We start from the raw sequence: 24,628 nt of genomic DNA on the forward strand, positions 1-24,628 counted from the left end.
CTAAGCTGACAGTTTTTCTATAACCATTAACAACTCATCCATCTCTCCCTCTCATCAGGTTAACAGTCTGGGTGTCATCCTCAACAGTACTCTATCATTCACTTCTCATATCAATAACATCACACCGTCTGCATACCTTCCCCTCCGCAATATAAACCGCCTCCGCTCATCTCTCACACCTCACACTGCTGCCATACTCGTGCACAGTCTGGTCACCTCCCATCTGGATTATTGTAATTCCCTCCTATTCGGTCTGCACAACAAACCCCTTCATAAACTTCAACTCGTCCAGAACTCAGCAGCCAAGATCATCACCAGGAGCCCCGTTACTCACCATATCACACCCGTCCTCCAGCAGCTCCACTGGTTACCCATCACACATCGCATATATTACAGAATACTACTACTCACTTTTAAGGCCATCCACAATCTGGCTCCCTCATCCCTCTCCAACCTCATCCACATTGCCACACCTTTTCGCTCACTCAGATCATCCTCTTCTATCCACCTCAGTGTCCCCCCAGTCGCTCTGCTTCCCGGCTCTAGAGCTCACTCCCTCCTGACCTCCGAAACACAGATTCACTCACCACTTTCAAATCCCAACTCAAAACCCATTTGTTTAAACTAGCCTTCTCCCTCACGGCAGCTCTTCCACTGAACTTCCATTATTGTCCACCTTCTTTAGTCTTGGGTACCTTGAAAGGCGCCTTTAAATAAAATGTATTATTATTATTATTATTATTATGACTGTACTGGAGTGTGTAAACTCAACTGAACTCCCCCCAGAGTATCTTTGGTAGAAGGGAGTGCATAAAAGCACTATATAAATCAAGTCCATTTACCACTTTTTCTGGACTTCTTTCCTTTTCCAATATTTCGCATCGTATTGTTATTATCGTGAGCCCATTATCATCAATCATATCATATTGTGTACTCTGTCTATATCCTCTGAGTAAATGTAATGAATTTGCTCCACATTTGAGTAATAAAACACAGCCCATAACATAGACATAAACACCAGCATAAACCTAAAATAACAAAAAGCTTAAACAGCTTCGACCCCCAACAGATGAGTCTTTAACAACTCATCACAGTTATCTATGAAATAATATAGGAACCCATTCAGCAGCTAAACTGACACATTGACGATACCCTCAAACTTCTTTAAAGCTGTTGTAATGTCAACTGTGGCAAATTTGTCTCAGATAATTATTTGCTCATTCCAGTAAGGCTCCATACCAGAATCCCTAAAAGTAGCTACTGTGAAACCTCTGTTCAAAAAGAGAACACTGGATGCCTCTATAACTATAACTATAGACCAATCAGCAACCTTCAGTTCATGTCCAACATCAGTAAGTCTTCAACCAACTGAGTCAATTCTTAAGGTGTGTTCACAACAAACGCGACTTCGGCGACTATAGTTGTTTAAATCGCCGGTGATGAGTCGCTTGAACATAGTCACGCTTTTTGCTCATTTCATCGGTGACCATTGATGTGGCAACCAGGGAAGTTACGCTATAGAAACTCATTGGTGATTGGATGTCGCGACACGTCACTTGAAGTCGCTTGAAAAGTTCAAACTGTTCAACTTTGAGCAACTTCCAGCGACTCACCCCCATTTTCCACCACATCTGAATCTGCTCCAGCATGTTAGATCCCTCTGCAGCAAATATACAGCTCAAATATGCCTGTGCAGGACAGGAATTAGTTCATAGACATAGAATAAAATATTCGGATTATTTTCAAAATAAAATACTCCGTGTTCAAGGTGGATCATAATTCCATCCAATGACCGAGGGCCCATTTCAGACTCTATCCGTAAACTAAGCACATATTTGACGTCGGGGGGACCAGAGTTAGATTGTCCGATTGAGTCGCTGGAATTGATGAGTGGCGTCTCTTATAGACATTGATTTGGAATGTGATCTCGTCGCCAGTATTGCTTTCAGTGTGAACGCACCTTTAACCTTCAGCAGAATATCAGATATACATTTCACCAGCTACAGCTGGTTCAGAACGCTGCTGCTCGGGTCTGAACCAGAACAAAGAGGTCAGAGCACATTAGTCCAGGTTTAAAGTCTTTCCACTGGCTCCCAGTCAGCCTCAGAATAGACTTTAAAGTTCTGCTGCTGGTGTATAAATCTATGAATGGGTTTGGTCCAGAATACATCAGTGAGATGTTAGTAAAGGCATCCATACTCTTTGAACTATCCCACATTTTCTCATATTACAATCACAAAAGTAATGGTATGTTATTGGGATATTATGTGATATAGACCAACACGAGGGGACGCCTATTTGTGAAGTGGAAGGAAACTCATTCATGGGGGTTTTCCAATTCTTCATTAAAGAAAAAAGTGAAAAGTGTGGCGTGCAGATATATTTAGCTTGAGTGAGTCAATCCTTTGTAGATCCACCTTTAGCTGCAATCAAAGCCGCTCGTCTTTGGGGATTGAGCACATGTACAGAAACTGCAGCTCAGTCAGACAGGATGGAGAACATCTGTGAACAGCAGTCCTCAGAGTTTTATGGGTTTTATGAATGCATGATGGTCTGAACATTGACTAGGACATTCTAACCACTTGGTATGCTTTGATCTAATGCACGTGTCAAACTCAAGGACCGGGGGCCAATCTGGCCAGCAGGGGAAAGTAAAAATGACAGAGAAAACATGAATTATTGTGTAAATTATCAAATAATTTAGTTGTGGATATATCAGTAGGGTTGCAAATGGACGTAAAATATCTGACAAATTTCTATGGGAAACATAACTTCAGGAATTTTGGCAATATTCAAAAAATTTAAATTTTCAATTAATTAACTGAAATTAACCAGAAATTGAGAGCAATTTTAAATCACTGTATCATATCCAAACATAAATATTGACATCCATGCAAAATAATACACCTTAAAAAAAAGAAGAAAGAAAAAAAAAAACATTTCAACAGATTGTTTTGGAAGTAGAACTTTACAAATATTCAAGAGAAGTTTCATTGAATTTGTGGGTTGGCAGTTTTCTCATGCTTGTATATAACACGATGGAAGTCATTTTTTACTGGCAAATTGTAATCAACTTTTACCAAAATCCTGCTCAATCCTCAAATGAACAGAAACATCTCTTTTAAAAGCTCTTCTTTTCTCTACTGCTTATGATTCTTCATGACTTTTTATTGTTAATTTTTTCAAACTTTTGGTCAAACTGGTTTTATATCTGACAAGGTTTGATTTTATCGTTTTATAATTTTATTACTCATGTCTAAATGTTGCAATGTATTCATGTAAAGAACATTCAGTTCCCTGTCAATAAAATTGCGGTAAAAAATGATTTGCCTCGCCTAATGTAGATCTAAATAGAATAGAACAGAGCAGTGTAATATACAGTAGATTAGAATAGAGCTGTGTAATGTAATGTAGAGTAGACTAGAATAGAATAGTGTAATGTAGAATAGAATAGAATAGAATAGAATAGAATAGAGCAGTGTAATATAGAATAGAATAAAATAGAGCGGTGTAAAATAGAATAGAATAGAGTTGTGTAAGTGTAATGTAGAGTAGAATTTAATAAAATAGAATAGTGTAATGTAGAATATATATAACAGAATAGAAACAGTGCTGTAGATTAGAATAGAATAGAAAGAATAGAGCAGTGTAATGTAGAGTAGAATAGCATAGAGCAGTGTAATACATAACAGAATAGAACAGTGTGATGTAAATAGAGTAAAATAGAATAGAATAAAGCAGTGTCATGTATAGAGTAGAATAAATAAAGCTGTGTAATATATAATAGAATAGAGCAGTGTAATGTAGAGTAGAATAAAGAATAGAGCAGTGTAATATATAATAGATAGAGCAGTGTAATGTAGGAGTGGAATAAGATAAAGCTAGTGTAATATCTAAATAGAATAGAACAGTGTAATGTAGAGTAGAATAGAATAGAAGCGTGTAATATATAATAGAATAGAAAAGTGTAATGTAGAGTAGAAAGTCGAAGAATAGGAATAGAGCAGTGTATATAATAATAGATAGAACCAGTGTATGTAGAGTAGTAGACTAGAATAGAATAGAAGCAGGTATGTAATATATAATAGCATAGAACAGTGTAATGTAGAGTAGATAGAATAGAGGCAGTGTATATTATAATAGAATAGAACAGTGTAATGTAGAGTAGATAGAATAGAATAGAGCAGTGTAATATATAATAGAATAAACAGTGTAATGTAGGTAGAATAGAATAGAAGCAGTGTAATATATAATAGAATAGAGCAGTGTAATGTAGAGTGGATAAAATAAAGCAGTGTAATATATAATAGAATAGAACAGTGTAATGTAGAGTGAATAGAATAAGAGCAGTGTAATGTAAGTAGAATAGAATAGAGCAGTGTAATATAATAGAATAGAGCAGTGTAATGTAGAGTGGAATAAATAAGCAGTTGTAATATATAATAGAATAGAACAGTGTAATGTTAGAGTGGAATAGAATAGAATAGAGCAGTGTAATGTAGAGTAGAATAGAATAGAATAGAATAGAATAGAATAGAATAGAATAGAACAGTGTAATGTAAAGTAGAATAGAATAGAATAGAATAGAATAGACAGTGTAATGTAGAGTGGAATAAATAAAGCAGTGTAATATATAATAGAATAGAACAGTGTAATGTAGAGTGGAATAGAATAGAATAGAGCAGTGTAATGTAGAGTAGAATAGAATAGAATAGAATAGAATAGAACAGTATAATGTAAAGTAGAATAGAATAGAATAGAATAGAATAGAACAGTGTAATGTAGAGTAGAATAGAATAGAATAGCATAGAACAGTGTAATGTAGAGTAGAATAGAATAGAATAGTGTAATGTAGAATAGAATAGAATAGAATAGAATAGAATAGAATAGAACAGTGTAATGTAGAGTAGACTAGAATAGAATAGTGTAATGTAGAATAGAATAGAATAGAATAGAATAGAATAGAGCAGTGTAATATAGAATAGAATAAAATAGAGCGGTGTAAAATAGAATAGAATAGAGTTGTGTAAGTGTAATGTAGAGTAGAATTTAATAAAATAGAATAGTGTAATGTAGAATATATATAACAGAATAGAACAGTGTGATGTAGAATAGAATAGAATAGAATAGAATAGAGCAGTGTAATATAGAATACAATAGAATAGAGCAGTGTAATATAGAATAGAATAGAGTTGTGTTAAAGATTTAGAGTAGAATATAATAAAATAGAATAGTGTAATGTAGAATATATATAACAGAATAGAACCGATGTGATGTAGAATAGAATAGAATAGAATAGAGCAGTGTAATGTAGAGTAGAATAGCATAGAGCAGTGTAATACATAACAGAATAGAACAGTGTGATGTAGAATAGAGTAAAATTAGAATAGAATAAAGCAGTTGTAATGTAGAGTAGAATAAATTAAAGCTGTGTAATATCTAATCGAATAGAGCAGTGTAATGTAGAGTAGAATAGAATAGCGCAGTGTAATATATAATAGAATAGGCAGAGTGTAAAATGGTAGTGAGTAGAATAGAATAGCGTAGGGTCATATATAAAGATATAGAACAGTGAATTGTAGAGTCGAACTTAGATAGAGCGTGTGTAATATATTAGAATGAACAGTGTATGTAGAGTAGAATAGATAGAATAGAGCAGTGTAATATATAATAGAATAGAGCAGTGTAATTGTAGAGTGAAATAAATAAAGCAGTGTAATATATAATAGAATAGAGCAGTGTAATGTAGAGTGGAATAAATAAAGCAGTGTAATATATAATAGAATAGAACAGTGTAATGTAGAGTAGAATAGAATAGAATAGAATAGAATAGAATAGAACAGTGTAATGTAAAGTAGAATAGAATAGAATAGAATAGAATAGAATAGAATAGAATAGAATAGAACAGTGTAATGTAGAGTAGAATAGAATAGAATAGAATAGAATAGAATAGAATAGAATAGAACAGTGTAATGTAGAGTGGAACTCACAGATCAAAGATCAGGTAATGATGAGCTTCCTCTGAAATGCTGTCATGGAGCCGAACTGAAAGAAACCAAAAAGTTTAGACTGTGAGAGCCAATCAGATGATGACACTTGTTACTATGGCGATTACTTTGGATACAGGAACAGACAGTTACAGACAGACTGATGATACTTTCCATCTTTGACTGCATTGCTGAGTGAGCTCTCTGCATATATTGTGTAGAATAATACGACACACACCCACACACACACAAACACAGAGACACAGCGTGTAGGTGTTTTTTTTCCTTCTTCTGAGCGAAAACCTGATTATTTCTCCCTAAGTGCTTCATACACAGGTATTAACGTGTGTGCGTTGCTAGGCAACAGTGTCCATAGGTGAAAGCATCAAAACTATCTACCCACACACACACACACACACAGTTATATAACACTTCCTCGTGTCTATAAAGTGTCAGCGGCCCACACAGTGCTCTGCTTGGTTAGCAGTTGCATTACAAGTCATATTGTGTGTGTGTGTGTGTGTGTGTGTGTGTGTGTGTGTCCTGTCAGTGGGAGGATTTATCAGATCTATCAGTCAACAGACATATTGTCCATAGAGTAGATGAGGAATGGACAAGTTTAAACCCAAACAATGCCAACATAGCTCCAAAGGTGCCATGATTTAGTGAACGCCTTAATGACACATGTATGCCTGTTTCCTGCCTTTTCTTTACTGATGTTCTTTTTTTTTCTTCTCTTTTTGATTTTATATTCTTTGTTTTAATCACTGTATTTGCTGTTGTTTTTAACCTGTTAAGTGTCTTTGATTCTCTTGAAAAGCACCTTTAAATAAAATATTATTATGTATAAAATTTCAAGTAAAGTGACAGGGCTCGAGACTGCGATCAAATTGGTAGCATATGCAAGAATTTTTTCAGTGTGCGAGTAAAAATTTTATCTGGTCACATTTGTGCGAGTGCGTAGGGTGACCTTATTTTGAAAATCCCAAAGGAGGAAACGGGGACGCGCTGAGTGGAGTGGGGTGGGGGTGGTAGAGTGTGCTGTGCGGAGTAACGGAGCTCATGTGGGGTGCGCTTATCGGACCTGGGGCGGGAGGGCAATAACCATAGGCTGTTGTAGAATGATCGATGGCAAGGCTTCTTGTGGTTTTACATGTCTTTATTCCTCTAGCTTCACACAGCTTATAACACGAGGTACACACACACACACACACGAGGAGTCCGGCTTACACACAAAAAACGTAAAACGTATTGGCTGCCGTAAAGTAGCTCACTGCCGTAAACAGTAACAGCTGTTGTAAACACGTGCTTTACGGGGCGGTGTTTAGCTCAGTGGGTAGAGCGCCCGCCCCATGTACAGAGGCTATAGTTCCTCACCTGCAGCGGGTCCAGGTTCAATTCCCGGTCTGGGACCCTTTCCTGCGTGTCATTCCCTGCTCACTCTGACCCCTTTCCTGTCAAGCAACTGTCATATAAAGGCCACTAGAGCCAAAAAAATCCTTTAAAAAAAACAAAAAAAAAAAAAAAAAAAAAAAAAAAAAAAAAAAAAAAAACACGTGCTTTACACAACCATTATATGACATCTCCCCATGTTATTTCCAATAACACAACATAAGGCACATTTAACCACATTCTTCAAACACAACCCAAGCAGAAACATTGCCATTTTCTTTTACACAGTATCTTTTCAAAACATCTTTTACATCCTTTTGTTTTCTTTTTTTAATTTTTTTATTCACACACACAAACCCTGGTTTCCCCCCCAAAGGCCATATGACTGACACTCCAGTGTCTGTCTACAGGTCAAGCCTGGTAACTGGTTTGTACACTCGACCAGCTCTGGATCAAAATTGTCCTGAAGTCGGTGTGGGTGTGTTGCACGTGACCTCACTCGGCACAGAAGAGACAGTTTCTGGGTTGACGAACGCCACTGGCCGAGACGACTCTTCAGCATCATCAACTGAAGCAGGAGAGGTGATCGGAGCAGGATGCACCGGAACAGCTGCCCAGAGGTGACAATGGTTCCGCCTCAGCACCGCTCCTTGTGGTGTGTTGATTAGATACGACCGTGGAGTAACACCCAGGCCTTTTCCTGATATAACTTGGTGAAAACCGCATCTCCTGGTCAAAGTGGTGGCAGATGTCAGACTCCATGACGACGATTGTAATAAAAAGCTTGTTTTTCTTTCTGCTCCTCGTCTTTTTGTCTGACCATCTTCCTGCCTGGATTGCAGATTCTTTTCAAGAGTGGGGAGCGTTGTTCTTATCTTCCTCCCCATTAAGAGTTCTGCTGGGCTGACTCCCGTGGTGGTACAGAGAGTTGATATGTAGCACATCAGCGCTATGAATGGATCCTTAGCAGTTTGTACTGCTTTCTCGGCATGGCCATTCCCTTGAGGGTGATGAGGACTGGGTGTGATGTGCTGAAAGTCCAACTGTTTGGCCAGTTCCTGAAATTCCATACTGGAAAACTGAGGACCGTTATCGCTCACCACCTCATCTGGGATTCCAAACCTTGCAAAGATTGCTTTAAGTCTCTGAACAACCTGAGTGCTGGATGTGGATGGCAGTTGGAGCACCTCGAAAAATCTTGAGTAATAATCTGACACAACAAGATAGTTTATTATGTTGTGTTCACAGAGGTCGAGAGCTATTCTTTTCCATGGACGGTTGGGTAGGGATGTAGAGATGAGCCGCTCTTTTTGTTGTGCTCGCTTTTGTTCTTGACATGTGTAGCACGACATCACAGTGTTTTTTAGTTCTGCAGAGAGTCCAGGACACCATACTGATGATTTTGCTCTCTCTCTACACTTTTTTTAACCCCTGATGTCTGTCATGTTCTCTTTCCAAGATGTCAGCTCTCAGTGAACGTGGGATGACAATCCTGTTCCCATGAATAAGCAGGCCATCGGCTTCTGACAGCTCATTCTTCACCTTCATGTATGCTCGGGTGTGAAGAGGAAGGTCTCCACAATGTTCTGGCCATCCCATTCTTGTGACTTTAATGATGGACCGAATTCACTGTCAGCTGCAGTGGCCGCTTTGATGCTCTCCATTCTGCTTGGTGAGGCCGAAATGCCCTGTATTACTGCTGCTACATAACATTCTGCCTCATCTTGAGTGTCTACCTCTTCCTTAGTGAAGGTTTGGGGGCTTCTAGACAGTGTGTCAGCGATGAGGAGAGTTTTCCCAGGCACATATTCAGCCACTGGTTTGTACCTCATGAGACGCATTAGAAGACAATGACACCTCAGGGGAATGTTGTCGGGGCTTCTGCTGGTAATGAGTGGCACTAGTGGCTTGTGATTTGTCTCAAGTCTGTATTCATTCAAGCCGCACAGGTATTTATCGAACTTTTCACACGCCCACACAGCAGCCAAACATTTTTTCTCTATCTGGGCGTAGCGTGTTTCAGCCTCAGATAGGCGCCTGGAGCAAAATGAGACTGGTTTCCACTCTTTTCTGTGTAGTTGGAGTAGTACAGCTCCTAGTCCATAACTGCTAGCGTCGGCAGAAACAGCTGTAGACAGTGTGCCATCGTAGAGGGCGAGAACCGAGGCATCTGTCCGCATCCTTTTAATGTAATTAAAAGCTGACTCCTGTGGCGGGCCCCAGATCTACACGTTTTTGTTGTTTAGAAGCTCATACAACGGTTGTCCTACCGAGGCGAGGGATGCGACAAATCTCCCCAAATAATTTACCATGACTAGGAGTCTTTTAAGATCCTGCACATTTTCAGGTCTCGGCAGCTGGTGAATGGCCTCCACTTTATCTGGATCAGGTCTGATCCCTGATTGGTCGATGAGATGACTCAGGAATTGAAGCTGGCTCTGTCTGCGAGAGCATTTCTCTTTGTTTAACTTTAGGGTTAAAGCTGACTCGATTCGTTGTAGCACTCTTTCGAGTTGTCCGTTGTGTTGCTCCATCGAGTTCCAGTAGACTAAGATGTCGTCCATGAAGACTGCTACACCTTCCAGTCCTTCCAGTGTCTCCAGTATCTTCTGCTGGAAGATCTCCGGCGCCCTCGTTATTCCAAAGGGCAATCTCTTGAAACAGTATCTGCCAAATGGTGTTATAAACGTAGTCAGTTTGCAACTCTCATGGTGGAGTGCCAGAAGCAGCTGGCTGCGTCGAGAGAAGAGAACACTCTAGCTCCACTGGGTGAAGTGATCCCTCTGTACTGACTTATTCAGCTTTGTTAAATCCACACAGGGACCACAGGTGCCCACCATTTGGCAGGTTGTGTCACAGGCTCAATGACACCAGAGATTTGTCCCATCTCTCACTTTCTGCAGCTTAGGAAAAGGGACACGACGTGCCGCGTATACAGCGTATGGAACAGCATCTTCCTTTAGCTCTATTTTCACAGGCTCGGTTTTAAGTGTGCCATGCTCACCGTAGGCCTTCAGATGACTGCAGTCTGTTTTTACCTCATCCACTCGTCTCACCAGGTTCATCCTCACTGATAACGCCCGGGTCCACGGACTACGTAAGCTGTGAATGGATAGTCCTCTCCTTTTCGACTAATTGTTGCATTGAAGCGACCCAGACATAACAGCTCACCTCCAGGACCATCTAGTGGAATATCAGGTGGTTCCTGTGTTCTTTTTGGGGTCAGTGCACAAAACATGTCTTCACTTCTTATAGTGACATCAGTCCCTGTATCAATCTTAAATTGTATTGGAGTTGAATCAATGTGTAGTTGCACAGTCCATTGATCATTTTTATCATTAGCCTCACACACTGAACCTAGGAAATATGAGGTCTGCTCTGCTCCTCAAGTCTCAGTGACCTCATTCATGGCTTTGCTACTACGACATACTCAGTGCCCCATCTTGTGGCATTCATGACATGTAGCTTTCTCTACTGGGCATTTTTCCTCACTGTTATGTTGTCTTTTCCCACATTTGCTACATTTTCTTTCTTTTCCTCCCCCTTTTTCCGTGTGTGACTTGCCGCTGGTTTCCAGTTGACTTTTCTCCGTCTGAACTGCACCTCCTATCGACCCCGTTGCCTCCCCCTGCAGGCTCATCTGTGCTGCTACCTCCTCCGTCTGCCTGACAGTCTGTATTGTCTGCGCCAGTGTAAGGTCTGCCATCAGCTGCAGCCTGCGGGATTGCTCCTTGTCCAGTATACCCACAACAATCCTGTCACGAATATTTTCTTCTCTGGCCCCAAACTCACAGTGCTCTGAAAGCTCATACAAGGCTCGTATGAAACACTCAGCCCTTTCCCCTGCAAGCTGAACACGCTGGTGAAAACACGCCCGTTCGTGAATCACGTTCCTCCGTGGGAAAAAAGTATTCATCAAACTTCCTCACTACGACGGCAAAGTTATTGTGCTCATCCTAAGAGGCAAACGTGCATGCTTTGTAAATGTTCTCTGCTTGGCTGCCCATGGCATAAATCAAGCAGCTCACCTGCACTTCACCGTCATCTTTGTTGAGCTTTGTAGCAAACCTAAACTGCTCGAAGCGCTGTCTCCAGTCGGGTCACCCGGTCGGCTTGTCGAAGGGAAAACTCTCTGGAGGATTAAACTTGGCCATTTCGCACAGTCCGTCCGGTGGTTCGTTCACTGCGGGCGTCGGACACTTCCGACACCATGTAGAATGATCGTTGGCAAGGCTTTTTGTGATTTTAGATGGCTTTATTCCTCTAGCTTCAACACAGCTCTGAACATGAAGTACACACACACGAGGAGGCTTACACACAAAAAACGTAAAACGTATCGGCTGCCGTAAACACCATCCGTGCTTTATTATATGACAGCTGTAATAACAATGGACGACGGGCACTCATGGGGAAGTGAAGCTTTTATTTTTAGAGCTCCTCCTGCTGACCGGCTGCAGTATAGGTCATAAACTCCGCCTCCTCAATGATAACAGATGGGATGTTGATCAAAGTGTAAAGTTAAAATACTTGTCACATAATTTTTTTCCAAACCTAAACTCTGCTGTGATCATTAGTTATTATCACCCTACATTGTGTTCAAATGCTCATTTTTCTGTGAAGTTTGTTTTAAATAAGTTATTTGAGGTTGAAAAAACAGGATTTGACATCATATATTACAATGATTGACAGCCTTGGGTCTTGCGTAGCTCTCTTTGTGAATAACATAAGCAGTTACGTCATGAAGGAAAGTCGAGACGCCATTAAACTTTTCCGCTCAGTTTTTTGAGCTACTAGTCCTAACCTCTATGATCTGATCATCTGAACAAGACGTTGGTAGAATTTCCAGTGAGAAAGATACTTAAGTTCTTGGCGCAGCTGGGCTGCGTAACTCATCAGGGCAGTACGCTAGATGGGCGGGGCGTGTTACCAGAGCTCCTCCTGCCGGACCCTACTGCGCAGACTCTGGCTCCAAATGACGTCAAATTTGCAAGATGGCAGCACCCCTAAGCACCGTATTTTGGCTTCAAGAACATTAAGTGGGAACAGATACAGTGCACGCCCACTGAGAGGAACGCGCCGAGCAAAGTGATAGAGTGTACACGGTTCCACCCAATATCAGCTGCGTGAGAGGCTTCTCAATACAAAATCTGATTAAGTCAGATATGAGGGCCTGATACTGTGGAGGACTTCATCAGAATCAGCATTGAGGGGCCAGAACTGATGGACTATGATGCCAGGCCAGATGTTCAGCTGAATTTCATTCCATGGGGTGAAGCAATGCAGATGTTAAGTTGGTTATGCTACTGATAAGTAAATTATATTAATACATAATAATAATAATAATAATAATAATAATAATAATAATAATAATAATAATAATAATAATAATAATAATAATAATGCATACATTTTATATGGCGCTTTTTTGGTACTCAAAGCAAATAAACAAACAAATAAAAATAAAAGAAAGGTTAAGGAAAAGCAAGTTTGAAGAGGTGGGTTTTGAGGAGTGTTTTAAAGTTCTGTAATGAGTCTGTCTTCTTGATGGGTTGTGGGAATGAGTTCCAGGGGCGGCGGCAGCGAAGGCTTGGTCCCCCAATATTTTACAGAAAATATTATAATCAATGGACTAAAATGTAAATGTAACGATGCTAAAACGACACCATACACACGTACAAAAGCACAAATAATCATCTCAACGCAATATAATTAAAAGTTAGTAAAATTGTAATTGAACTTTAGTAATTGAGAACATAATTGTAAAATAAATAATTGTATTGTATTTTATTTTTAATTGGAAAAAATGCTGGTCTTCGTAATCGTAATTGAACATGAATAATTTCAAATATAATTGCAATTGAAAAATGTAATTGACCCCAACCCTGATGCTGACGCCTGCCCACCACTCATTGGTTTTATACCAGTTCAAGGTTAATGGCAGCTCCAATCAAAGCATGGTGGCAGGAAATGTTGAAGTTTAATCCTGCAGAGCCACATCTCACTACTATATCTCACTACTGCATGATGTCAGTTGATCTTTTTCCACATTGAAAGTGCAGCGAAACTCAACTCTATTTGTGGCTCTTCGTGGTGATGTTACTTTTTCAACAGGAATGGTTTAGGCAGGGTTCTCACCTGGAATTTTTCACCGCATAGGGAGATTTTGTGCCGCACGAGCAAAAACATTGTTAAATTTATAACTCTCTAAGGGCCAAATTTAGTGAAGTAAAGCTGAAGTTGTTTTTTTGTTACAGCCTTACTTTAAAGCTAAAAGTTATTTGTTGAATTGGTGAGGAGGACACGCACACACACATACGTGTAAGATGCACACAGTTGAGCTTTAATCGGGCCGAAAAAGACGTCCCGGGCCAAGAGAACACGGCCCAAACGCGTCCCACCCGAATGAAGCTGATGTTTTTCAAAGCCTGAACATGTTTCAACCAGACAGTATTCACATCTGTGCGCGTGCATGTAGAATGATCCGTTGCAAGGTATAAACATGACGAGCAGCATCATGTGATGCTACACGCAACGTCTGGTTAAAGCTGCACTGTTTATATTGGACGGTAATTATGGTTACCAAGCGGAGGATAGACACAGGCAAAATCGGGGGCAGCTAAATGGCTGCAGGGGTCCCCACGAGAGCATCCATGCGGCTGATGTATGTGTTTCTGAGTTATTTAGATTAAAAAGAAAGCTTAAAACAACCCGTTCACGCCTGGAAGTCCCTTTTGTGTCCAAGTGTGCAACAAATATTGCAACGGTATCAATTAAAAAAGGAAAAAAAAAACTACAGAAAATCCCTTCTACTTTGCTGAAAATGGAGCGTAGGGGGCGCCATTGCTCCGTAAGGGAGCAAAATGTCAACGTCAGTTCTCGCCTACAGCCCTCGCATCTCTGGGAGATTCTGGACAAACAAACGGTTAAAATCAAAGCATCTGAGGATACTCACCGATGTTCGGGTGTTTCAGTAAACGACAGATTCGAGCTTCACGATCCAATTTCTGATGATCTGAAATCACACACATTCATAAAGATGCTGTGGTTAAAGCCTATTATGTACGACTGATTTTAATTAAGCAGCATATTTTTGATTCTAAAGGTTCCCAGACGGTCCAAGAGGACTCAGACTCACAGACGGATAACTTACAAACACAGACAGAGGCAAGCAAACACACACACACGCACGCACACACGCACGCACGCACGCACGCACGCACGCACGCACGCACGCACGCACGCACGCACGCACGCACGCACGCACGCACGCACGCACGCACGCACGCACGCACGCACGCACGCACGCACGCACACACACACACACACACACACACACACACACACACACACACACACACACACACACACACACACACACACACACACTTAAAGGTCCTTATGGGTCTACCTGTGGGCATAGTGACAGATTCTGGCTCAGTTTATTTTTGCTGGAGTGTGGGCAGGGGAATTAAAGAGTGTTGGCTAAGGGTTTAGTGTGTTTATTTGATATTCTCTCGCTTCTGCATTTGTGCTGGTACTGTATCAACTACACAGACAATATTCTCCAAGTCCTTTTTTTTCCATAATAAAAGATCAATGTGGCACTTTTTTATATTTGTTTCCATGTTGTCCTTGTGGCTCTACTTTTAGCTGCATGTTTACCTTGAACCAGAATATAGAACTTGCTAAGGGAAGACTCGTCTTGTCTTCCTGAGCTGGTGTTGGGTGATCACGATGACTGTCTTTTCCAGGACTTAATGCTTCAAAGACATCTTGGGTGATAAGCCAGCAGTTGTTTTAAGTGCCTGCTATATGTAGCCCAGGTTGAAGAGTGAGGAGCAATACTGCTTTGGAGACAAAGATATTGAAGATCATGGTTCTCTGTCGTATTGAGAAAGTTCAACTGGCACAGCTGAGTTAACATTAAGCTATAACTTATCATAAACCCAGTGCAATAACTAACACTAATCCTGTGTCAGCACTTTATCACTGTTTTAAATGTGTTTTTATACCGTTTTATTGTGTGTTTTTATGCTTTTATTTTTAAAGCCTAAAATCAAGCCTCAATATTTGCATGTAGGACACGCATATCGCTGATTTATAGTGCTGGTTGTTCTGGTCAGACTGCCCTAAGCAGGCCAGATACCATTGTACACTGATAGCATTCACAAAGGTCTCTGCCTGAGGAGGCGCTGCTATGTTTTGACTACAGCTACCAGCAACACACATAACACGAGCTGGGTTTCCATTGCAGATTTTTACAAAATAAAAGTGATATTTCTAATTGTAAGTATAATTGTGCTTTGAACGTGTTTCCATTGAAGGTTGTTTTGGCCGGAGCCTAGTAACTTCCATGAAATCTCATCACGCGAGACATCGCTGCAGAAAGATGGAAGCTCAGAACATCCTTAGAACACTGCATTCAACTCTGCATTGCTTTGTTTTTTCACATCAAATGGTCTCCTCTCTGTCCACACGTACTGCACCATGTTTTCTCAAGGAAAAGTGGTCATGTGACCAACAGACCATGTACGTCATGTTCTGTGACATGTATTTGCAAAAATAGCACTTTTACGACACATTTCAATATCAAAACATCTGAAATTCCTCCTCATAAAAGCGTACAAACATTTTAGCAATAATTTAGTGTTTTTTCAAAATCCAGGTGTTTCCATTACTAGTTTTTACTGCGCTATTTAGATTTTGCACATTTCCAAGGGTAATGGAAACGCAGGGACTGAGAGCACGGAACAGCAGCAGATTCACTGAGGTACACAAACTGAAAGCTTGCTTACCTCTAAATCCCAGACCGGACTGTTCCCCCAAACCATTTGACCAAATAAACCCTGTGTCTGCATCTGACCAGCAACCCTAAAGCTTGACTCATTCATCCAAAACCGCTACAACAGTTGGAGGCTCCTCTTGAGATTTAAATACATCACATAATGAGGTAAGTGTAGACGTTTCCTTCTTGGCATTTCACATGGAAATCGGTATCGATAAATGACTGACTAGATAAAGAACTTGTTCAAATCTTCATTGGTGGTAGTGAAATTGTGGGAAAATTTGAAAAGAAAAATTCAAAACAAAAGAGTTGCAAACTTGTCAAGAATGAGGGGTCTACATTTCTGATATGATTTATCTTGTTGCTGGAACACATAGTCTGTTTTTTTCTGACTATAAATATAAATGTAATTCAGGATTCTGTATTAAAATCCACACAAAATGAGTGATTCTAACATTGGGCATTCAGTATATTTTATTTTGTTGGACCAAGCTGCTTGTACTGTATGTGTTGCAACGGCTGCCAAGGTGTCTTTTCTAAGAGAAGTACATTGGTGTTGTAGCTTCATGAATACCACGGTTGGTTGTTTTGCCCTGGACTGGTTGATATTAAAGAGTTTTCCATTGGTTCTGTGCATAATTTTGACTCTGTGGGGCAGATATTTTTTTGCTTTTTGAAGTAAAAGAGGTTACAACAGAAGTTTTCTGCTCCAATTACATTAATTTTCTGTGACAAGCGCTGTTAGATAATTCATTGTTGTAATTGGCACTAGATAAATAAAGTGGAATTTAATTGAATTTCCAAATGCCACTTCATGCTGTGGCAGAACTCTGTATTTTTCTCAGTAGCCACTATCTCCAAACCGAGCAAGAGGTCAAAGTCTTTGGTAAGGTCTATAAAGGCTATTAATATTGACTGGTTTTTGTGTAACAAGGAGGTGAGGCAGCTTGTCAAACACAGAGATAGGGTTTTGCCTTTGACAAACAAAAGACAAATGTCATGGTAAATCCTGCAGTCATCTTTGTCTGCCATCTTGAAGACAATCAAGCCATACATACAGTAAGTTGTATGAGGATTTCTATTTTGAGAAGCAAAGCATCAGTGTGCAAGTCTTCCCTCCTTTATGAATTATCCTGAAAGGTTAGGGTTTGTTAGAGGAGCTGGTTATGAACTTCCATGTGAGAAAAGATGAACAGAGGAGTTAGGTAGTGGAAGCTGGGACCGTGATTTGCTTGTGTCTCCAAATCTAGGTCTTGGTTTAGTTTTCATCAAACCAGTTTGAATGTTTATGCTTTTTGTGACCAAAACCAGATTTAGATTGGATCTGCTTTTTCGGAATCATTGGTTGGTAGACATGATGAAAGAAAGAGGCGGTGGACAGTCCAGCAAGTGTTGGCTCTGGTCGTTGTTCTAGTGTTGAGTACAACTGGACAATCTTGGGAGTGAATTTCAATGTAGTCAATGAAAAGCTATTGTGGCATCCAGGACATCTCATATGTGTATTCAACTTGAAAAGTTTGTTGGTCAAGTTGTTTTCAAATTACTTTGTTTTTGATAGCGTGCCATGGAGTAAATGTTTCTAACCCCTTCGCTCCACAAGTGCAGGTTTGGTCCAACTCTAGCATTAAATTCTCCAAACAGAATTAGCTGGTTGTGGTGTTGTGCTCAAGAACACAGTACCCGAGACCAAGACTTGCCCGATTCCAGAATGGACCGAGACCAAGCAAAGACCAAGACTTTTGGGAGTCAAGACCAAAACCGAGACAAACTGAGAATGAGACTTTGAAAATCTATTTAAAAAACAATGACAATATTAACAACAGTTAAAGAACATTCTGTTTTTCGTTTTAATTTTTTTTTTTTTTTTAATACATTTGATAATCAAAGAAAAAATATGTCTGCAACTCCTAACAAATTGGCCTAAAGGTCCGACATCATGCAAATCAACTTTTTTGAGATTTTAGCCTTGTTACAATGTTAATTCCTTATCAAAAACACCCCCAAAGTATTATTGGCCTTCCTTCCTGCAAATCTGAGAAATCCTTAATAATTCTGCCCTCTGAGATGCTTCTCTGCCCTCTTCTGAAAAACGAGTGGTTCAAATGACCGGGCAGATCAATTTGCTGGCTTTCTGGAAGTTCCTAATGTGTCTAGAAGTGGAACAGGAGGAAGAGCTTTCAGCTATCAGGCCCCTCGCCTTTGGAACCAGCATCCAGTCTTATTACGGGATGCTACGACCCTCTCCACCTTTAGGGCTAAACTCAAAACCTACTTATATGCTGAAACGTAAATCGTATAATAGCATTAACTTAACCGCTAGATTGGACATGGGCTCGTCCGTAAACGGTCGCATTTTACAGTCCTTGGAGTCACTGTTAGATTGCATATAAACGGGAAGAGATTCAAATTATAATGGAACTGGTTATGATTTACTGTCTGCATAAACAGGTCTGAATCATAACATAAACCTAAACACTAGAGCGTACATGGACTCGTGTGTGAACCGTCGCATTAACAGACCTTGGAGTCATTGTTATCAATAAACGGGAAGAGATTCATCACCTTTATAATAAGTGCTGACTCAGCCACTGGGAGTGAGGCCCAAGGCCAAGACAGGCTGACTTGATAATAATGTATCATGTTTTTCTGCAGTCAGTGTTTTCTCCTCGTCCTTCTCTCTCTGCTCTGTTTCAGGTGTCGTGAAGCTGATGATGTCATTTCCTGATCTGTGGTTCACGACTAAACTAGTCTGAGACACTCTGATGTTCTATCTCTCTATCCTGTTCTGTTGGTCCTTCTGTCCACTAACCCCAATCAGTCCACGCAGATGGCTGCCACCTCTGAACCTGGTTCTACCTGAGATTTCTTCCTGTTAAAGGAGTTGTTTCTTCCCACTGTCGTTAAATGCTTGTTCATGTGGATCTTGTTGGGTTTTTTCTTTCTTATTATGAATTTTATATTTTGATAAGCGCATTGAGATGACTTTGTTGTAAATTGCATTATACAAATAAAGTTGAATTGAATTGAAAATGCTAGTGACGTCCCTAGAATTATGAACCGCCCCGGTTGAGGTGATAAACAAATGATTATCAATTAAATGCACTTTTCCTGTATTTAATAAAGATGAGAGGAGAAGAAAGTGAATTAGCAGCTTAAAACTCCGGTGAGTGTTTGAAGCGGCTGACTGCTGCTGGATGAACACAGCGCGAAGACGGACTCACACAATACCTGCTTGAATATCCATGTGTTTTACTGTAATGCGCTGTTTTTTTGGCTGAAAACAATAACAACAGTGTGTGGATAGCAAGAGAAAATTGCTTTAGTGATCACTGATCTGCCTCAGAGCGAGTCATGCAGGCAAGTCAGTGTATAGACACGCCCATGAATATGCATAAGCAGGCAGCAAACAGCCCGTTGGTCAAAAAGAGACTTTTCAGAGGCTAAAACTCTGGTAAACAGGCGAGTTTGGTAAAATAAACCTCAAATACTATGTTTTTTGGAAAGAACAAACTCCTGAATGTATTAAAAAAAAAGCCACTGATAAGTCCAGAATTACTTTTAATATCAGAAAACAAGATGTTTATTTTTCAAGTGAATGTACAGTCAGTGTTTAGAAGTATTTCTGACTGGAAATAAGATTTCTCCAGGCAACAAATAGGGCAACCCAAAAGATTTCCAAGGTTGAAGAACTATCAGTGAACCAATGGCAATGGTTTTAATTGAAAATTTAACACAAATTAATCAGAAACAGTTAAACTGTAAGTAACATCTAATTCACCCTGAAAAAAATACAAAACCAACTAAACTGAATTAAGCTCACCACCTTTGGTCGTGTGCAGCAGTGTCTGTCACTCATTCACAACATCGGGAAGGTTGCAGTCATCATGGGCGGAATAACGCATTAATTGAAGATATTTATTGCCAACTTCTTCTCCACATTAATGAAGTTGAAGAATACCAGAAATCAGTGCTGGTCTTGACGGAAAATCCAGACCTTTAAATGTGGTCTTGCAAAATATTTCTTTATATTTCAATGGTATGTATACTTTGATGTTTGCTATTTTAAAGGCCTCAAGTCTCACATGTATTCACAAATAGGATGTTGAAGAGAGACAGTCTTTGTTAGATTTTATTGCTCTGCCTTTACAGGGATTTGTGTTGCTTTACATGCCTGGTCAACACACACTCAACACAACTGAAACCATTTTTAAATTACCCTTAAAGCCACAAGGCAAGGATTGTCTTGTGATTAAGTCGGCCAATCACGTGTTCACACAGACTTCCTTCTGTTACGCCACCTGCGTGTGAGCTGGTAGAACAAGCAGGCCTGCCAAAACTTTACTTGTGACTATAACTAAAATAAACCACATTGAAATACAATTACCCTTGTCATCTGTCCTCGAGCTGTTCAATTAAAAGAACCGGGAAGAAGGAAGAGAGAAAAACCTTACAGTCTCGAGCAGAGCTTAATTTGGGCCAGATCCTGCCGGAGTAAGATGTATATATATATATATGTATTAGTATTATATTTGGACAGCTTTGTCATTGTACACACAAAAATGAATATAAAAACTGAGCGCGAGTGTGGAAGACAGGAGAAAGCCAGGCCACGCCCACGCTCCATCTAAACTTTGATTTTGCGCAAAAAGTGTTTCCCTATGTCATCTTGGAAGACGGTAGAAAATGGCTATAAAAAGGCAGTTGGACTTAAAGAGCTTTTTTAAGCCAATAAGTGAAGTTAAGCCTGAGGTAAAGACATCCACGGTGGTTTCTGTGGAAATCGTGGAGGAGCGCAGCATCACTGCAACAGTTAGCGTAGCGAGTAGCAACACCTGAAGCGAAGATGCTAAAGCAGGAGAACCTGTCTCCAACAGACAGGACACAGGAGGAGAACTATCCATGGGACATGAGGAGGACTCAGCGACAGACAGAAGGGAAGGAGACAACAGGGAAAGTTCTGACATGGACATTGAGACAGAGGCTCAGTTCAAAGCTAAGATAAGCTGCTGCTCTTATTCCAGGGTTTGAAGCGCATAAGAGGAAAAGGACTTACGCACACTGGAGAATGAGCGTAAAGCCAGATTTGTATGGGAACACCCACATTTCAGGGCCGCTCCAGTGCGTAACTGGGATGAAGGCGCACAGCGACTGACTTAAGTACAGGGGGAGAATAGCACACAGCATTACTGCACGGCTTTTTGGACTTACGCACATGGGAGAATAGAGCCCTTAGTTAGCAAAAGGTGCTTTAAAAAATATTTTTATTCCGTGACATTTTTGTCTCTCTCTTAGTGTAGGACCAACGTGCGGCCGGTGTTCTGGGACCTGATGATTTACAAATTATCACTGGTCTGGAGACTAAGACCGGTCTAGAGCACTAGAACACTAGCTTCTAGTTCATTAGGACATCCGATAGATTGTAACTGTAACCATGTGACTGTTGGTAAATATCAGACTTATTGTCATCAGGCGCTAATTGATGCCCACATGTATTTCCACCAAGGTGGTTGATGATGAGGATGTTCTTAGATTTATAGCTTTCCTTGAACCTTTCAAACCTTTCAGGTGAGATGTTTCACAGCTGAATGTTGAGTTGTTCAGTGTGATGGCATTTCTGCAGATTTTCTCTGCCTGTGTGCGTGTCTGTGTGTGTGTGTGTGTGTGTGTGTGTGTGTGTGTGTGTGTGTGTGTGTGTGTGTGTGTGTGTGTGTGTGTCAGAAAGCACAACTTTGCAGGGTGTTGCTTAGCAACCAGAAACAGAACTATCCTCAGAGATACAGAAACAGGTCGTTCTCTATCAACATATTTTTCTGTTGGTGCATCCATGAGGAGGCGCTAAATGACCAGGGGGCTGGTCTGTAACGGAGACCACTGACTCACTGACTCACTGACTCAAAAACGGATACTGATTCACTGACAATGACTAATGACTCTGACTAAATACAATAGTGAGTCTCTGACATCGTTTGGCAGAATAATCAACGTATTGATTTAATCAAATAGATATAAGTTTCTGAGGCATTGATTATGGTGTCAGTTTTCCTCTGTCACACACGCACGCACGCACGCACACACACACACACACACACACACACACACACACACACACACACACACACACACACACACACACACACACACACACACACACACACACACACACACACACACACACACACACACACACACACACACACAAAAGGATTAAATGTGTGCTCATGGTTACATCAACAGGACAAAAGAAATATTTTAATATAAAAAACACAAAGAAATGTCCTCTATGACAGGGGTTTTCAACCTTGAGGTCAGGACCCCATTTGGGGTCGCAAGACACTGGGAGGGGGTCGTCAGATGCCTTCAAGAAACTCAAAAGTTTGAGCCCATTTTTGCTTATTTTTACCTTTTTTCTGCAACTACACCAAACTTGCTGTATTTTAACCTAATCACTTTTTCTTGCCATATTTTTGCTCCCTTTAATGCCCGTTTGATCCACTACTCTATCAAATTTCAATGCTTTTTCTGCAATTTTTTCCACTTTCAAGACAATTTCAGCACGTATAAACCCTTTCCACTACTTTTCCTCCTCTTTTCACCATATTTCATGCGTATTTTTTTTTGTCATGCCCATTATTTGCCAGATTAAATTAATTGTTCCAATATTGGCACTTTGAACCCTTTTTACCACTTTTTCTCACACTCACACAGTAAGTGTCTGGAGTTTTCTTGCTTGATTGATTATCTCTTACTCACTGACTGACAGAGACTCAGTGATTTATTACCACACTGACTCACTAACACACTCTATGACAGTGACTCATGGACCCATTGACTTACTGATGACAGCAACGCTGTTCATTTTCATTTCCTTAGAGCATTAGCATAGTTTTAAACCCATTGTTAAATGAAAAATGTCAACTGCTCAGTGGTTAAACTGGGAGAACTGACGCAACAATGATGTTTAATGACTCGAGAGTTTGGTTCTGAAGCCTTTTCCTCTGAGTGTAGATTCAAATCAGGTTTCTTTAAAGGGATTGTTCGACTTCTTTTAATGAATGATGGATGTCAGAGGCCACGCCTTCTTCGAGGAGCAGCGAGGATTGGTTCATTCGTGTAAAAACTGATTGAAAAACCTTAACTGATCAGTGCAGCTATAACCCAGTGTGTATTCAGAGTGGAAAAATCCATTTCTGTAAGAATTTCTGCCATCTGTCATGAAGGGGCGTGGCTAAGATTTCTTGGGGACAATCTCATGTGACTTCCCCCACAGAGGCACATTGATGTACTCTGAAGTCCTCCCTTAGATCCTCACCTCTCGCTGACAGCTTCTTGGTGTTGATGATCTTGGCGGCGAACTCCTGACCCGACAGGACCTTCACGCAGCGTCGCACCACTGAAAAGGCTCCCCTGGGAAACACAGGAGGAACCAATCAGCCCCAGACCCCCACAACCAACAGGTCAGAGTCCAACGAACCCTGAACCAACATTATGGACCTGAACCCTCAGCTGTAAAAAAGATAGACCAGATGCATTGTGGGATGTTCAGTGAGAGATCAAAGAGTGACTTTTCTTCAATAATAAATACTATATTGATTTGTCGTGTCTGATTTTTTCACATCTTATCCAGTCTGAGCTTGTCTTGTTTTATCTGAAACAAGGGATGGATACCAATAGGATTATGGATTTTACAGCCCGTATTTCTTCTTCCGAGAGCAGCAATCTGCCACCCACCAGCCCATTATGTAAGAGACGTTATCAGTGTGTGTGTGTGTGTGTGTGTGGGCGGTGAGTGGGACAGGGTCACTGAAGTGATACACTCGTCCATCTCTGACTTTGATTCTTGAGCCGCTGAAAAGAATCCACAGCATCAACCAAAACAGGTTTATGTCACTTATTTAGTGTGTGTGTGTGTGTGTGTGTGTGTGTCACAAACATCTCACTGATGGATTAAGTTTGTTCGGTACAAAAACACACACAAACACAGATGGAGAGGATGATGAAGACTCACTTGCCCAGCTCTTCATACAACTGATATTCTTCAGTGAAGCGGGTGCAGATGACCGTTGCCATGGTGACCCAGGGGTCAAAGGGCTCCCAGGAGTCTTCCTCCAAAGACGACAATGATGATGATGAAGGTTCGGAGCTTCTCGGTGGCGTCTGACGGGCGGCGGGAGCAGCGAGGAAGACGAGCAGGGTCTGTTCGTCTCTCTGTCCTCATCTGAGAGACCCAGCAGAAGCCCCGCCCACTTACTACCCCAGCCTATCATAGCCTGACTCAGAGCCCCACACACAAGGAGAGAACAGAGGCGGCGTCGCCATGGTAACTGCATCCTCCATCTAAGCTCAGAAACACACACCGAAAACTCCTTCACACAGTACCACACACTACACACACAGTACTATACAATATACAACAACACTACACAGTACCTCATACAGTACTAGACAATACTACATTATACAACAC

General features: G+C 40.7%; 1 pseudogene; it reads right to left on the minus strand.

Annotated features, from left to right (window-relative positions):
* Positions 1 to 24,407, minus strand: part of LOC114475493 (calcium/calmodulin-dependent protein kinase type II subunit alpha-like) — a 34,249-nt pseudogene extending 9,842 nt beyond the window's left edge.
* Between the last annotated feature and the right edge of the window lie 221 nt (positions 24,408 to 24,628).

The sequence above is a fragment of the Gouania willdenowi genome, chromosome 14, assembly GCF_900634775.1.
Source record: "Gouania willdenowi chromosome 14, fGouWil2.1, whole genome shotgun sequence".
Classification (NCBI taxonomy): domain Eukaryota; kingdom Metazoa; phylum Chordata; class Actinopteri; order Blenniiformes; family Gobiesocidae; genus Gouania; species Gouania willdenowi.